The following is a 16,867-nucleotide window of genomic DNA, read 5'->3' as shown; positions in this document are numbered from 1 at the left end:
TATGAGGAACTGACTCACAAGATTATGGACTCATAAGAGGTCCCGAACCTGCAGTTGGCAAGCTAGAAATCCAGCCTTAGTCTGAAGTTCTAAGAGCCAGGAGAGCTGATGGTTTAAGTTCCCATCTAAAAGTCACAGGTTTGAAACTCAAGAAGAGCTTATGTTTCAGTTTGATTCTGAAGGCAGGAAAAGACTAGTGTCCCGGCTCAAGGCAGTCAGACAGAAGGAGTTCGAGTTCCCTCTTACTCTCAGAAAAATCAGCCTTTTTGTTATATTCAAGCCTTGAACTGATGGACGAGTGCCATCTACATACACTAGGGAGAGCAATCTGCTTTACTTGTCTATCGATTCAACTGCTAATGTCATCCAAAAACACCCTTACAGACACACCCAGAATAACATTTGACTGAATACTGGGCACCCTGTGGCCCTATCAAGTTTATACATAAAATTAAAGATCACATCAGATTAAGGGCCTTTGTCCTTTCCAAGACAAAACTAACAGAATTACGTTTTCTAAAGCACTTGAGGTCAATGTAATAATGCATATAAAGAAGAAACTGCCAGATACCCACTTTGGAACAAGGAAATATGCCAACTAATGCTGAAAGGCTGTAGCACCTCAGTGTGGTCTCCTCTAGTCACAATTACATGAAGTGGACTACAGAAGATGGGCGATGCCTTGGTTGGGCACATGTGTGGAAGCAGAGGGAATTCAGGGGAAGAGCTGAATATCACAAAACAATGCAAAACTAATCTCCCAGTGCCAAGTCATATATATGAGGGAACAGAGCCAATTTTCTGGAGGAACGAGAACATAAGCCTTATAAGGGCTTTGACTATCTCTTTAGCTAACTCATGGTAAAAAGAGAACATCCCTATTAACACCCCCAAAATACCACTTGAGGTCCTGAACATGAAGATCACCTTCCAACACAGAGCAAATCCTCTATACCATTCCTGCCACTATCACTACTGCCACCAGAGCTACCACCAAAGATACTGTATACTTTACATACTTAAACCTTACAATAAACAAATATACCCATTTCACAGAAGAGGAAACTGAGGCTAAGAGAGGCCAAGTGTTGTAGGTATGCTTTTTGTTTGCCTAGTGTATTTCTGACCCCTTCATCTGATAACAGATCCTGCCCCTGATGACAGAGTGACACATGACTAATAAATCAGTGTCTGACTTCTGGGAGGTGGGTGCTCAAGAAAGCTAGAAAGAAGCTAGGGTGAGTTGTCTGATGATAGATCCAGGTAAGAGTCTAAGACATCCTGCACCCAAGGCCTTTGGTCTTCCTGCCCTTCCTGAAGTTTGGCTATTCAGCGCCTTGTTCCATTTTGTGTGCTATCTCAGTATCCTATCCTGTGGTTTAAACTGTAGTTGGGCGTTTTCTTGTTCATATATCTTGGCTTCTTTAGTAAATTTTTTGAAAACAGTCAAGTTAACATGGAAAATCTTATAAAATTACTCTATAAAATATAATTTCATTGTTGAAAGGGAAAATTTTTAGTGGGCATATTTGAATTTCATTATTTGAATACTACATAAAAGAGACAGCCAAAGGTATAAGAAAATGGTACTTGAACTGTGCTCTTTTTCAATCAGTGAGAAGAAATGAGAGCAAAACCTTCAAAAACCTTCCAGAGAAGCAGGTGAAGAGTTGAAAAGAGCACAGACTTTCTCTTGCAGGTTAGTACAATGGAAAGACCCAAACATTCAGATTCTGCTAGTTCTACAACTGTGTGGAATGGGCTAAATTAATCTCCCTAAGCTTCAGTTTCCTTACCTACAAAATAGGGGTAGTAATATCCATCTAAATAGGGTTTCTGTGTGAGAACTAAATTCAAGTAAATAATATATAAAGCTTCTAATATAGAGCCTATAGAGCCTGGCACATGGTAGGCATCCATGAAATGGTAGCTGCTGTTACTGTTGTAGCTGTCATTAAACTGAGTCAGGTGAAGATGGTTAGGGGGCTGACAGGAGAAGGATGCTGAAAAACACATAGTTGGAAACCAAAAGAATAAAAGTATCTAATGGATAGGAATTTTTACTTTGTTGTTAGGATCTCTTGCATGTGTGTGTGTGTGTGTGCGCGCACACGTGAGCACATGAGCGCCTGTCTGTGTGTGTAATCTTGTATTTATCGTAACACATACACTGAAAAGATTCTGCAAGTGGGGTGCTGCCCTAACAAAATCCTAAAGTTAAATTCATGTGAGTGGGTTTAGAACCTTATAGTGGACAGAAGCTGGAAGGACTTTGAGGAATCTGTCAATAAAAGTTTCAAAAATCCTGAAGAAACTGTTTGTAGAAGCACAATAGGCTTTGAGGAGACCACTGGTGAAGGCTTAAAGCAAAGTGAATGTACAAGAATGTTCACAGAAACACTATTCACAATAGCCAAGAAGTGGGAAAAACTCAAAGGTCTTTCAACTGATTAGCAGATAAACAAAATGTGGTATATCTAGTCAATGTAATATTATTTGTCAGTAAAAAGGAATAAAGTACCTATACATGATACAACATGGATACCTTGAAAATATGCTAAGTGAAAGAAGCCAGTCATAAAAAACTAAGGCAAAGATTTCTTATACCCAGCACCAAAAACTCAATCCAAAGTTGAAAAAAAATAAGTTAGGCTTCATCAAAATTTAAAAATTTTGTTTTTGAAAGAGATTGTTAAGAGAATGAAAAATTAAGTCACTGTCTGGGAGAAAATATTTTCAAATCATGTATCTGATAAAGGACTTGTATCCAGTGTACATAAAGAGCTCAAAATCCAGTAAAAGATAAACAACACGGTAAAAATGGGCAAAACATTTAAATAGACTTTTCACTAAAGAATATATACTGATGGCAAATAAACATATGAAAAGATGTTTAACATCATTATTAATTAGAGGAATGCAAATTAAACCACAAGGTAACATTACAAACTATTAGAATGACTAAAGTTAAAAGTGACCATAACACTGCTAATGAGGATGTGGAGTAACAGAATATCTCACACACTATTTGCAGGAATGTAAAATGGCACAACTAGTTTGGAAAACAGTTTGGCAGTCTTTAAAAAGTTAAACATACAAAACATACACCTATCACATGATCTAGACATTCCACTTCAAGATATTTATCCAAGAGAAATAAAAGCATATGGCTATATAAAAATTTGTGGCTTATCTATATCATGGGCTACTATTTAGTATAAAAGGAATAAATTACTGATATACACAATAACACGGATAAATCTCAAAATACTTATGCTGAGTGAAAGAAGCCATACCAAAAAAGGGTACATACAGTACATAATTCTATTTAAATAAAATTCTAGAAAATATAAAACGTTTTATAGTGATAGGAAGGACTTAAGTGGTTGTCTGGGGATTGGTGAGGGGATTACCAAGGGGCAGGAAAACATGTTGGACCTTGAAGAATATGTTCATTATCTTGATTGTGGTGAAGGTTTCACAGGTGTATACAAATGTCAAAACATGTCAAAGTGTTTACTTTAAATTATTCCTCAATAAAGCTGTTAAAGAAAAAAAATTTTTTTTTCTGTGTTCAAATAAATGTTTGTGGATTCTGTCTGTGACTGGGTCCTTTCTGATACCCACCCAATTTAAAGTAGCCCTCCAGTCACTATATTACATTGTCCTGTTTCATATTATTTTCTTAGCCCTTACTATCTGAAGTTAATTTGTTTATTATCTGTTCATCTGTACTCTTCATTTTAACATGGATTCATGCTCAAAAAATTATCTTGAGTTTCTTTCATTCTTATTTTCCTTTCCCCTTACATTATAAATTATATAATTATCCATTTAGACAGAAAAGTCAATTTCATTCATTCCTTCAGCAAATATTTGTTGAATGCCTATTATTTTGCCAGTCACTGTGTAAAGTATCAAGCATAGGGAGGAGATGAATCAGCTATGACTCCTGCCTGGCGGGGCACCCTTCCAACTGTTGCTCTACTTATTGCCCTTCATTTTATGGTGAAATCTTACTTATCTCTCAAAACCTGGCTCGGATACTCCATCAGGCTTTTCCTGACCAAATAGACTACCTGCCTCTTTGTTCTTCCTAGGCCTTGGCTTATACTATGTAACAGAATCTGCTAATTTTTTCCATGAATTCATCCTCTCCTTTTACCTTTTAGTGATAGAACCAACCCTCATCTCCCCACTCCTGACACTAAATTCTAGCCAGGCATTTGGCCACCCAACTGTAGTCTAGCCTTTTGTAGAGCTAGGCATGGCCATGTGATTTCAGGATAATACGATATGAGTGAGAGTGCTATGTGCAACTTTTGGATCATCTTTAAGATGAAGCATTTGTCTGGTACTTAATCTTTCCTATTCCCACTTGCTAGAACACAGACATGAAGGTGGGCAATGTGGACAATGAAAATACCCTCGGAAATGGCAGAAAAACAAAATGAAAGAAACTTTGGTCCTTGAATCACCTGCTGGCCCTGAAGTGTTTACTCCTGGATGGTCTGCATGAGAGAAATAATCCCCAATCTTACCTAAACACTGTATTTTAGAGTTTCTGTCTGTCTGCTTCTCTCTCCCACTCTTTTTAACAGCAAATTCTTTTGTAGCTAATAAAAGCAGCACTGTTAATAGAAACTTCCCCTATGGAACTCCATGTACAAAGTAAGTAGATCTTATTTTCTCTGGACTGGAAGGACATCCAATAAAGAGCAAGTGACAAATGTCTAATACAACAAAATCCAATCAATTTCCTGGTTATCTACTATGTGTAAGGGACTAAGAAGTTATACTAGTAGTAATTTATTATTGCAACCCTGTTTTGTAAAAACTGTTTTCTGGTACTTCCCTGGTGGCGCAGTGGTTGAGAATCTGCCTGCCAATGCAGGGGACACGGGTTCGAGCCCTGGTCCGCGAAGATCCCACATACCGTGGAGCAACTAAGCCCGAGCGCCAGGACGACTGAAGCCCGTGTGCCTAGAGCCAGTGCTCCGCAACAAGCCACAAAAAGTTTAACACTTAAAAAAAAAAAACTGTTTTCTATTTTACTGATTCCTGCTCTTTATTATTTCCTTCTTTCTACTTCATTGGGTTAATTTTGCCTGCTTTTTTTCTTTTCTAAAGCTTCTTTCAATGGGAAGTATTTTTAGTAATTTCCTAAAATATAAGTATCTGAAGCTATGATTTTCCTTCTAAGTACAGCGGTGGACACATCAACATATTTGGAAATCAGTAACTGTTTAAAATCAGTCGTTACTAATTCTTAACAACTGCATTTTGTCAGAGAAGGTAGTCTGTTTGCAAACAGTCATCTGAAATCTTTCTTTCTTCAAGAGTGCTGGAAAAGAGCGTGCATTCTGAAGCTGTTGAGTGCAATATTCTCTTTAGGTGCATTATATCAAGTAAGTTAACTGTGTAGTCCAAATCATCTATAGTTTCATTAATTTTTCTATATGCTTTTTAAATCAGTTACTGAGAAAAAAGTAGTAAAATCTCCCACTATGATGAACTTATTTACTTCTCATTATAGGTCTATCAATTTTTGCTTCATACATTTTGAGTCTGTGTTATTGGGTCCATTCAGGTTTAGGACTGTTAAATCTTCCTGGTAAATTGAAATTTTTGTTATTAGGTAGAGATCCTCTTTATGCCTAATAATACATTTTGCCTTAAAGATTTGATTGTACAATATATTTAAGATGTTTCTCAGGTAAGTAATACATGATTAAATTTCTTTTTTCAATCCAGTTTGAAAATCTTGGTCTTTTAAAGTATTTGACCTTTTGCATTATTTCAATATAATTACTAGTATATCTTTATTTTATTTCTCCTATCTTATTTTGTCCCATTATTTTTAATATCCTGTCCAGACTACATTTCGTTTTCTCTTTTTTCTTCTCTCCTTTTGGGTTCAATTTTTCTTTAATACATCTTTTTCTCTACCATTTTGGACGTTATGACCTTTTCCAATTCTTTTAGTAGTTTTCTTTAAAATATTAACATGCATATTTACTGTGTTAAAGTCTAAAGTTAATTTGTATCTTTACCTTCTTACCAAATAAGAACCAATACAAGGACCACAGAATGCTTTTCCAAACTTCTTTTATCTGCTCCTCAAACTTATATTGTTATTATGTATTTTAACTTTATCTTCATTTTTAACACATTATTGTTATTTTATTCATTCAACGTTTATTTAGATTTACTCATATACCTACCACTTTCCACATTCCTTTCTCTTTGCAGTACAGATTTTCCATGTGGACTCACCTACCTTTTGCTTAAAGTATGTCTTAGAATTTCTTTTAGTGAAGGTATGCAGGTAGCAAAGTCTCTCCGTTTTTGTTTCTCTGAAGAATATTTTCCTTCAGTACACTGAAGATAATATCCTGTCTTACGTCCTCACTTGCTGCTGTTGAGAAATCAGTTCTTGCTAGCTATTTATTTATTTATTTATTTTTATTTATTTATTTATTTATTTATGGCTGTGTTGGGTCTTCGTTTCTGTGCGAGGGCTTTCTCCAGTTGTGGCAAGTGGGGGCCACTCTTCATCGCAGTGCACGGGCCTCTCACTATCGCGGCCTCTCTTGTTGCGGAGCACAGGCTCCAGACGCGCAGGCTCAGTAACTGTGGCTCACGGGCCCAGCTGCTCCGCGGCATGTGGGATCTTCCGGGACCAGGGCTCGAACCCGTGTCCCCTGCATTGGCAGGCGGATTCTTAACCACTGCGCCACCAGGGAAGCCCCCGGTTCTTGCTTTTTTAAAGATGTCTTTTCTTTCCTGCTGCTTTTCAGGTCTCTGTGCTGAATGCTATAAAGTATTGTCATGATGTGTCTAGATCTGTATTTTTTAAAAAATATTTATTTATTTATATTTTTTGGCAGCGTCGAGTCTTAGTTACGGCAAGCAGGCTCTCTAGTTAAGGCATGTGAGCTCAGTAGTTGCAGTGTGCAGGTTTAGTTGCCCCATGGCACGTGGGATCTTAGTTCCCCAACCAGGGATCGAACCCGCGTCCCCTACATTGGAAGGCGGATTCTTAACCACTGGACCACCAGGGAAGTCCCTAGATTTGTATTTATTTTTATTTTTTTAATCCTCTATTCACTTAAAAAAAAAAAAAACTTCTTTACTCTGTGAATTGATCTCTTTCATTAAAGAGAATTTTCAGCTATCATCTCTTCAACTATTGCCTCTATTTGCCCTTTGATCTCCTCCTAGAATTTGATTAGACATTTATTAGATTTTCTTTCTCTTCTTCCAGGTCTCCTATCTCTTGGGCTGAATTCTACATAACGTTTTTTTTGGGGGGGGGGAGTTTTTTTTTAAAATAAATTTATTTATTTATTTATTTTTGGCTGCGTTGGGTCTTAATTGCTGCACGCGGGCTTTCTCTAGTTGCGGCGAGCGGGGTCTGCGGTGCACGGGCTTCTCATTGCGGTGGCTTCTCTTGTTGCGGAGCACGGGGCTCTAGAGCACAGGCTCAGTAGCTGTGGCGCACGGGCTCAGTTGCTCCGCGGCATGTGGGATCTTCCCGGACCAGGGCTTGAACCCGTGTCCCCTGCATTGGCAGATGGATTCTTAACCACTGCGCCACCAGGGAAGCCCAAAATAATGCTTTCAATTCTATCTTTCAGTTCACTCACGTTCTTTTTAGCTGTGTCTAATTTGCTAAAAAAAACCTATTGAATTTTTAATGTCAACTATTATATTTTTTATTTCCAGGAAATTTACTTTGTTTTAAAATTCATTTGTTCTTTATATTTTAAACTTATCATTTCTTGAAATATATTACATATACTTACTTAACATTTAGTGTCTGAATAAAGTCTGAAGGATTTGTGAGTCTGATTCTGTTCTCTGTTGTTTCTATTAGCTTTTTGTCAGGGTGCCTGGATTGGTGTGTGTTTGTGTGTGTTTTCATTCAGAGCTACTCATTTTTTTTGAATTTTAAGAACAGGGGATGAAAGCAGGTTCCTCCTGAAAGGATTTATGTTTGCTTCTATCAGACTTATGTGGGCACTAAGAATCCAGGAGTACTCCCAACTAACTTCATGGCTGGAGGATTTTGAGGCCACCCAAGCAGGGTGAATTGGCACTCCAAACTGATGGGAAGACTGCCTGTGGCTAGACTTCCTAGGAAATGCTCTTGTCCCAAAATACTCTGTGCCATGATTTAAGACAGGAAGTTTTCCTTGTAGTCCTCTGATGGGTAAAGTGACTGTGTTTAATTCTCCCTGCCACTAATGATGAGATCCTTTGGGCCCCCAACTACATGGGACAGTCTTCTATTAGAGAGCCCCTACCTCAGGAAGACCTTAGGTTTTACATTCTCTCTTGGTGAGACCTCAAAAAACAATGCTCCAGTTCACCCACTTTAGCAAATGTCACTAGAGTTAAAGCTAGACCTGGTTCCCCACTTACTTTTTTTAGTTCACACTTTTACTTATTCCCTGGTTTGAGTATTTCTTGTGGTTTTTTTTTTTTAAGTTCATAGGAGCATATGAGAAGATGTTTTTATAGTATATCTAACATTTTTAGTTGTTTTTAGTGGGAGGATCAGTTTGGATTCTTAGTCCGCTACGTTGTTAGAAATGGACATTTTCTACAACATTACAATTTTTGTCATTCATTCCAAAATTACATGTTTAGTCTTTGAAAAGGCGCAACAAGTATAATAATTATGTGCTCTTTAAAGGTCTCTAGGTTTGTTGAGAAGGTTTTAAAAGAAACAATTACTTGCACTAAAACCAAAGTGGATTTTAATAAATGACAATTAAAAATTTACACTGTACCTACTCAAGATTGGATCAAATTGAAGAATGGAGTTGTGGAAAGAACACTGGACTGGAAACCTGGGGACCTCAGTTCTACCCCTACTACTTTACTGTGTGATTTTGGGTAAGCCCCTTAATTGGCTGGCCTTTGGTTTCCTATATGTAATAGAGAGGTAGGGCTGGATTCTCCTTTTAGGACCGAAACTCTGTGACTGCACAGAACTAGGTGATGTAGAGTATACTCAAAATAGAAGTTTCTGATGCTCAAGACATTGCTTAAGGCAAGCCTACTTTCACATTTTAAACATACTGCAGCATGTTTTAAATAAGCTTACACACTAGTGTGGCCATTAAAAAAAATCAGTATAAACTACTTTTGTACTTCAAATAGATTCTTAATGATTCTTAATATTTTGACATGTTCTTAGTTCTGATAACTTCATTATTCTCTTCGTCTTTTCTGGCATTTCAAAATTTTTCATGTAGCTATTACAACTTATGGATTATCTGGTTTTTGCATGAAAAATTACTAATACTCAAAAGCTGCATCTGAATCATCTGCCAGGAGTTTATGTGAAGAATTTTGAAAATATAACCATTTAAAACTGTCAGCATATTGCATTAATCATTAAAAAAAAATCAGCCTAATACCACACAGATTAAATTGTCCAAAGTAAGTTTTAATGCAACATATTCACAGGTTTACACTACAAAGTTGTGAAAAGAATATCTTTTTCAAATTTGATTAAGTGCTGCAAGATGTTGAAGAAACTCAGCACTCAAATGAATTATATGTTTGATGTCATTTTTGGCAAAGCCTCAGAAAATGTCACATAAAAGAAAAACATCTTACTTAAAATAAGGTCTTGACAGCAGTCTGGAATAGTTAACAACTCCATTCCCAAATGGGATTGCTGGTTATAATCAAACTCTTAATGATGGTATTAGTTCCCCCTTGAGACAATTTAAATACCCAAACAAAACAAAAAACATGTGCACGCACACATACGCAGCCCTCACCTCTTTTATTTTCTAAAGTGGACAAATTTATAATTATTTCAATTCAGGTTCCAAATATCTAATCTGATTACAAAGTTTCCTTGCAGATTTATCAGTGGCCACTTGAGAAATGACAAGACGGCAGGCTACCAGGCAATGTCAGTCAGTATTTTCTCATTTTGTTTTAATTTATGAGAGGTATAAATAATTCCCATCAGCGATGGAGATGTAGACCCTGAGTGTCAGTGCCCTCACATCTTCTAAACCCTAGAGCTGAAAACGGTGGGAATTTTTCATCTCTCATTTACATTTATACAGTTTTTGTATCCATCATCTTCTAAATCTTACTCTGCCAGATATGAGAGAGTTAAGAGGAAGAAATACCTCTAAAAGCAACTTGTCCATTTAAGAGTTAACAGTCAATTTCACTTGGAAAGTTTGAAAAAAAAGCATATTATGAAAAGCTTATGATAAAATAACATTATGGAAAATAATATACATGTGTGTTTCTGGCATGAAGATTAAAAAGTCCAGAAAAATAAATATCACAGAGTTAACCATGGCTGTCTTTGGAAGAAGTATTATGAGGTGATCTTTCTTTTTCTCCTTTATGCTTTTCTACATTTCTGATATTTTTGCAAAGGACATATGTTACTTTTACAATTGGAAGAAATAATACAGCTTTTTTTTTTTTTAAAGAGACAGTTATGCCCAAGGTTAATACATACCTGTATCAATTAGCAAATCTATTTTTAATGGGTTAGGAATGGCATCGATATTAATAAAAAGAAGACAAATTGCAGTTACTAAAAATATAGCTTAAGGCTTTTGTCAAATTTCACACATTGGAATTATATCAGTCACCAGGCAGAAAGAATGCTTATTAAAAAAATTATATTAAGACAGTGAAGGGCAGCAAAGAGGTACCCCTAACACATTGGTTTTTAAAAGTAGCAAGAGATGAGTCCTAAGTAACTACTAGGAGGTCTGCAAGATGGCACAGAATGCAAGAAAATAAAATTAAATATGCCCATAGCATATGGTTATCAAAGTAAAGCTCAGCAAGATTTGTTCACGATAGCTAGTGAAAAGTTTGAGATGGACTGTCCAAAAAAGAACAAAGTACTTTATGGACTCTCACATTAAAGATGATCATCTCTTACTCACTGTATCAAAAGATTAAATTCTTGGTCTAATTGTGAGGGTATGTACATCTTTAAACTTGCTATACCCCTTTAAAAGTCTTTATTATTTTAAAAATTATATTTTTGAAAAATATACGGTTAAAAATAAAGCATGCTTTCTGGCACATAAAGGTAGTAAAATGCATTCACTAAAATTTCACTTGAGAGACTGTCCTGGCTACAAAGGGAAGCTTCATTTTTCTAGGACTTCTAGTAAATGAGGTGTTCCACACAATTACATATTTCAGATAAGAGAATCTTATCTTTAACTGATTAAAATAATTAAAAACTTTTTTTTTTACCAATTAGGTTAGAACGATTGCCTATTCTCTGCCTTATTAAATAGTAATAAATAACATCTAGACTTTTCTTAATGAATCAGGATCAGTATAATGAGTGTCAATTATTTGAATACTGACCTGCTTTCAGAATATAATGAAGTATCATCTACAGCAAATATATCCATAATATTCCACTACTATGTTCTTGTGTTTCCTTACCTAATGTCAAGTGGTCATGTATCACCTCTTACTGCTACCTGAATGGATGTCCCTAGCCATGCCTTTCTCTCTCACTTTAAAAAATTTTATATTATTTTTAGTCCTATAAAATAGTAGGCTAGAAAGATCCACAGGGAAGTCCCTGCCCTGGGACTTCTTTTGCTTGTTTATTTATTTATTTTCTAATCCTTGAGGTACACTTTATATACCATCAATTTTACCCTTTTAAAGAGTACTGCCCCACACTTTTATTATTCTTTTATCTGTTTTTAACTTAGAACCAGGTAATCAGTTTATTAGCACCATGCCCAAAGTAAGAATAAATAGAGTATTATTGATGGCTGGACTGAGAGGCTTTCTATGAGTCAAGGGCAAATATACTTTCACTTTTCCATGTAAATAACATTAAAAGTTACCAATATATTAAGAGTAGACTACGGGAAAAATAGGTCTGATACTTCCAGCCTCCAGGAACAAAATGATGACTTAAGGCTCCCTGAAGAGAGCTAACTGCTTTGGAAAACAGGACCAGTTTGCTCAGAGAGGAATTAATTCTACATGGTATCAGGCACAACATAGAGCTAACATTCCAGAAGGGTTTCTGTTTCTTATAAAAACCAAGATTAAGCTAGTTTAACATTATATGTTAGATAGATGAAAAGTAGTCAAAAACTATATACTTTCACAACCTATCAAGCCTGAGAGGCCCTAGTCTGACTTAATCCAGCATTAAAAAGATAGTTTGAAGAGACCTGAAATGGCCCAGTGCAATTTGAGAGGTACTAAGCACCTCAGGGATGTGTTTCATGAAGAGGTTTTAAAATTGTTTCTTGATTTACAAGCTCAGATTGCTCTTCCTCCTCTAATTTCTGGCGCTAGTCATAGAGCAGGTATTGTGTGCTTGGAACTTTGAAAAGAGGATCTGACACCTTATCTCCCTAGAGCTGATTAGAGAATAAGTCCAAACGCATATCTCTATGTGACTATGTTCAGTTTGGTGCTGCTTTTGATATGATGAAACTTAAAGAAATCTGGAAAGGACTTAGAGACATAATTTAACAAAAAGGATTATATAGTTTATTAAAGAACTTGACAGAGCCAACACAGGAAACCAACTATCTCCAATTAACTATCAATCTTATTCAAAATTTATTACCCCCTACAAAAATCCTATGCACAGGCCTGGATGATTTACAGTGGGACTAAAGAGACTCCCAGGCTGTAAACAGGATTGTCCTGCAGTACATCTCTTTTGACATTGCTGGTATCTAAAGTAAAACACCACATTCCTTGTTTATTTAAATTGGGATGTTAGAGCCTACTGCAGATTTTGTATTCAACTAAGAAATGTAATTTTTTTGAATTTTAGAGTCAAATTTCATGCTGCTATAAAAATTCTCATTATATGACTATAATAATGGCTGTATTCCTTCACATTCTATTTCTTTCGTTTACTGAAGCCTTCTTTATACATTATCTGAGGCCTTTAAAAAGTAAATAGGTGGCAAAGCAATGGCAAAAATTATGAGGTTATATTTTTGTAGTGCTTTTCTCCATACACAGAGGCATAATTATATTTATTATCTGACAATATCTTTGTGATATAAGAAATAGCAGATCTTGAGCTTTACTGGGAAGACTGAAGAGAAAAATGGATGGTCCCATATACATTTTTACTACATAGAGAAGCTTTTTACTACATTGGTGTTAAAAAGATTAACACATTGACTCAATTATAAGTATATGCTTTCACACTAGGGCAGAGATGTTAAGAGGTTTCTGGGTTGTAGATCAATATTCTTTCTTAGGGGGCAGCTTTGTTGAGGCATAATTGGCATACAAATGAGCTGTACATGTTTGAACGTGTACAGTTTGATGGGTTTGGACATGTACGTATGCTCATGGCCCTATCACTACAATCAGGTAATATCAAATGGCAATGTATTTTGGACTGTTTAATTGTATGGGGCCCAAAGTATTTATTGATGTAAAAGTAACAATCTTTCTTTCAAATGACTTTTAATTATTTTATTTTCTGTCATAATGGAACTGAAGGAATTAATAAAGAGTAAATACAGCAAAACATTAAAAAAATTAAAATAGCACACCTTATTTATCTTAGAATTTCTATATGGAGAAACAGATGGATCCTGATTTCAAAGTCACTTGTCTCAGGTAATAGAATAGATTTAGAAGCAGAACTATGGTTAGAATATAAATTCCTAATTATCTATACAAATCTGGCTAAGGATCTAGCCCAGGAAATTGGATAAGGATTATAAAATCAAAGGAATATTACTCCCTGATCAAAGGTGATTTCCTAAGATGACAGAAGCCCTGAAAAAGTATCACATCTATTAGAGCACCTGGCTAAATGGGAGACCTCCATTCATGCAAGGACAAAACTAGGTAAATTAATGCACGGACATTAGAACACAAAGCTTTCTTGTACTTACGGGTTTCTTTCCAAGTGCTTTTAATGTGAGAATAATACATTAAATTCTAAAATAAAGTGGCAGTAGTCAGCAAGTGTTAGACTTGCCAGATTAATTCATAGAATCAGGAAATAATACTACTGGAAGCTTTACTTAAGAATGTACCTAAGTTCACACACACATACCTTTTAAGAAAGAATATGATTATAAAAATGCAACTGTGAAAACACAGTTAAGGAAAGCTTATTTTGAGATTTTAATTTATGTCATATTTATATGTAACCATATTGATTATAGGCTTTAGCTCTAAAACAGTATTAAAATTCATATTTTCAGGACTTCCCTGGTAGCGCAGTGGTTAAGAATCCGCTTACCAATGCAGGGGACACGGGTTCAATTCCTGGTCTGGGAAGATACCACATGCCGCGGAGCAACTAAGCCCGTGCGCCACAACTACTGAGCCTGCGCTCTAGAGCCCGCGAGCCACAACTACTGAGCCCACGTGCCACAACTACTGAAGCCCACGGGCCTAGAGCCTGTGCTCCGCAACAAGAGAAGCCACCACAATGAGAAGCCTGCGCACCGCAACGAAGAGTAGCCCCCGCTCGCCACAACTAGAGAAAGTCCACGTGCAGCAACGAAGACCCAACGCAGCCAAAAATAAATAAATTAATTAATTTAAAAAATAGGCTTAAAAAATTCATATTTTCAATTTGTAGATTTGGATAGGAAACAAAATGAAACCATGAATAACTATATTTTTCTCTTACAAATGTAAAATTATTATTTTTATATAGCACTATAAATTTATTAAACGTCTTCTCATTACCTAATTTACTTCTTTCAAGCAACTTGAAGGATGCACAAGGCATTTTATCCCTGGATTTATGATAAGAAAATGGAGTCACTAAGGCTTAAATAACCTCACTGCTAGTAACTGAAATTGAGTCTTAATACTTTCCTGTTTACTTTGAAATATAATATTCCAAAGCATTCATACAACCATTAGTGTTTCATATAATGAGCACCTAGTATTACTGTCAAAATTTGTATTAAAAATAGTAAATTCTTCTTAGTGAAGAATTCCAAGTAATAAAAGTAGTACTAATCAGGGAAATAGTCACCATTAGAACACCACAGTAAATAACTGTTGCCTATAGGCAATATCCATCAATGGATGCTAAAATTAGTGTGAGGAAGCTTGAAAAGAAACAGGATATTTGTATAGTTGCAAAGTATCTTCCCCTCCCTTACTTATAATCTCAAAGGGAAAAAGAGTAACTTAACAGTGTAGCAACTAAGCAGAAACCACCTTAACCAAGTGATCATGGTAATATCACCAATAAAAAGACAACAGACATCTTGTTACCTCCCGTACAATGCACTGGGAAGGACATGCCACTTATGTGGCAATCTTTCCAAAAAATGTGTAACCTCAATCTAATCATGAGAAAACATGAGACAAACTCAACTGAGACATTCTACAAAATATCTAACCAGTGTCAAGTTCATGAAAGAGAAGAAAGGATTGAGGAACCATCACAAATCAGAAGAGACTAAGGAGACATGATGACTAAATGCAATATGGAATTCTGGAAGGAATCACAGAACAGACAAAGGGCACAGGTGGGAAAACTGGTGAAATTCTAAGAAGGTCTGCAGTTAGTAATAGTGCCGTGTTAATATTAATTGCTTGGTTTGGATCATTGTACTATGATTACACAAGACCTTAACATTAAAGGCATCTGGAAACTCTCAATTTTTGTAACTTCTCTGTAAGTCTAAAATTATTTCAAAATAAAACAATAAAAAAATAAATAACATGGCCCATTCTGAGACTAGAAGAAAAACGATAGCAACCAAATGATTGCTTTCTTTGGGAAGTTAATTTTAACTGTCTCTCAGATTTAGGGAAAATCCAGGTATTTCTAGATGATATAAGAAAAATTAAATTCAGAAAAGTAATATATATATTACTCTAAAAGTAATATATAATTCTCATTCTAATTATGAAATAAAAAGATTTTTAACCTGGCTAACTTTCATATAAATAGACTGAAATAAGCTCCAGAAGAATCTTCTTTTTGTGTGTGTGTTAAGAAATCATTCTTTTAAGATTCAAATCTTTCTTCACCTAATTGTATTAAGTATTTCAAAGGCAGACAAATAAATCAACACAGCACTGTTTATGTCTAATACAGGCCTTAACCATACAGCTCTATTTCAGAAATTTCCTACTGCAATTCTCTCACTCCTACTAGATCATGAACTATGTACGAAGGCAAGAACCATCCACTGCCAACTTCATAGCCCTAGTCCATCATGGCTCTTCAGATGGGGTGGGAGAATAATAATTACTAGCTCAAAAATGAATAAAAAATTAAAATAAAACATCTTTCCAGTTAAAAGGAATTACTTTCATATATTTAAAATGCTTTTTAATTATAAGAAACAGTCCCCTGGGAAAATTATATATAAACTTAAAATTAAATAATCCTCACTGTATTCTTTCAAATACAATATTTGAAATCTTGTACTCTTTCAAATCTCAATATTGCCAATATAGCTTCTTTCTAATCTGGGTTACATTTTACTCATATGATCTAGTCACATATAAGTCTATCCTTTCCTTCAAATTCCGTTTATAATTTGTGTCATTCTGGTGAGTTAACTTTTTAATAATTTGTTTGTTTGTTTAATAATTTGTTTCACTCAAACATATTTTGGTGATTCTAAGTTCTACATCAAGTACCTGCCTTTACTATAATAGTCACTGGGGACATGGTACAAATAATCTTAAGAACTATGAGCTTTAGATAGTTACGTGGTATTACTTGTGCTACTTAAAATAAATAATAATGCCTATGGCCAAATGCTGTACCACTGTTCTGTATTGGAATACGTATTCTTTAAGGCTAGATATTACATCTTATGCTTTGATATATCTCCAGTGACTGTTATAGAACCTA

General features: G+C 35.5%; 1 protein-coding gene across 2 annotated transcripts in view; it reads right to left on the bottom strand.

Moving 5' to 3' along the window:
• Positions 1–16,867, bottom strand: part of CWC27 (CWC27 spliceosome associated cyclophilin) — a 228,681-nt gene that overhangs the window by 97,038 nt on the left and 114,776 nt on the right. The gene's annotated exons all lie outside the window — the stretch shown is intronic.

The sequence above is a fragment of the Balaenoptera musculus genome, chromosome 3 (genome assembly GCF_009873245.2).
Source record: "Balaenoptera musculus isolate JJ_BM4_2016_0621 chromosome 3, mBalMus1.pri.v3, whole genome shotgun sequence".
In the NCBI taxonomy this organism is placed as follows: Eukaryota; Metazoa; Chordata; class Mammalia; order Artiodactyla; family Balaenopteridae; genus Balaenoptera; species Balaenoptera musculus.
This window is presented reverse-complemented; position numbering and strand designations above follow the sequence as displayed.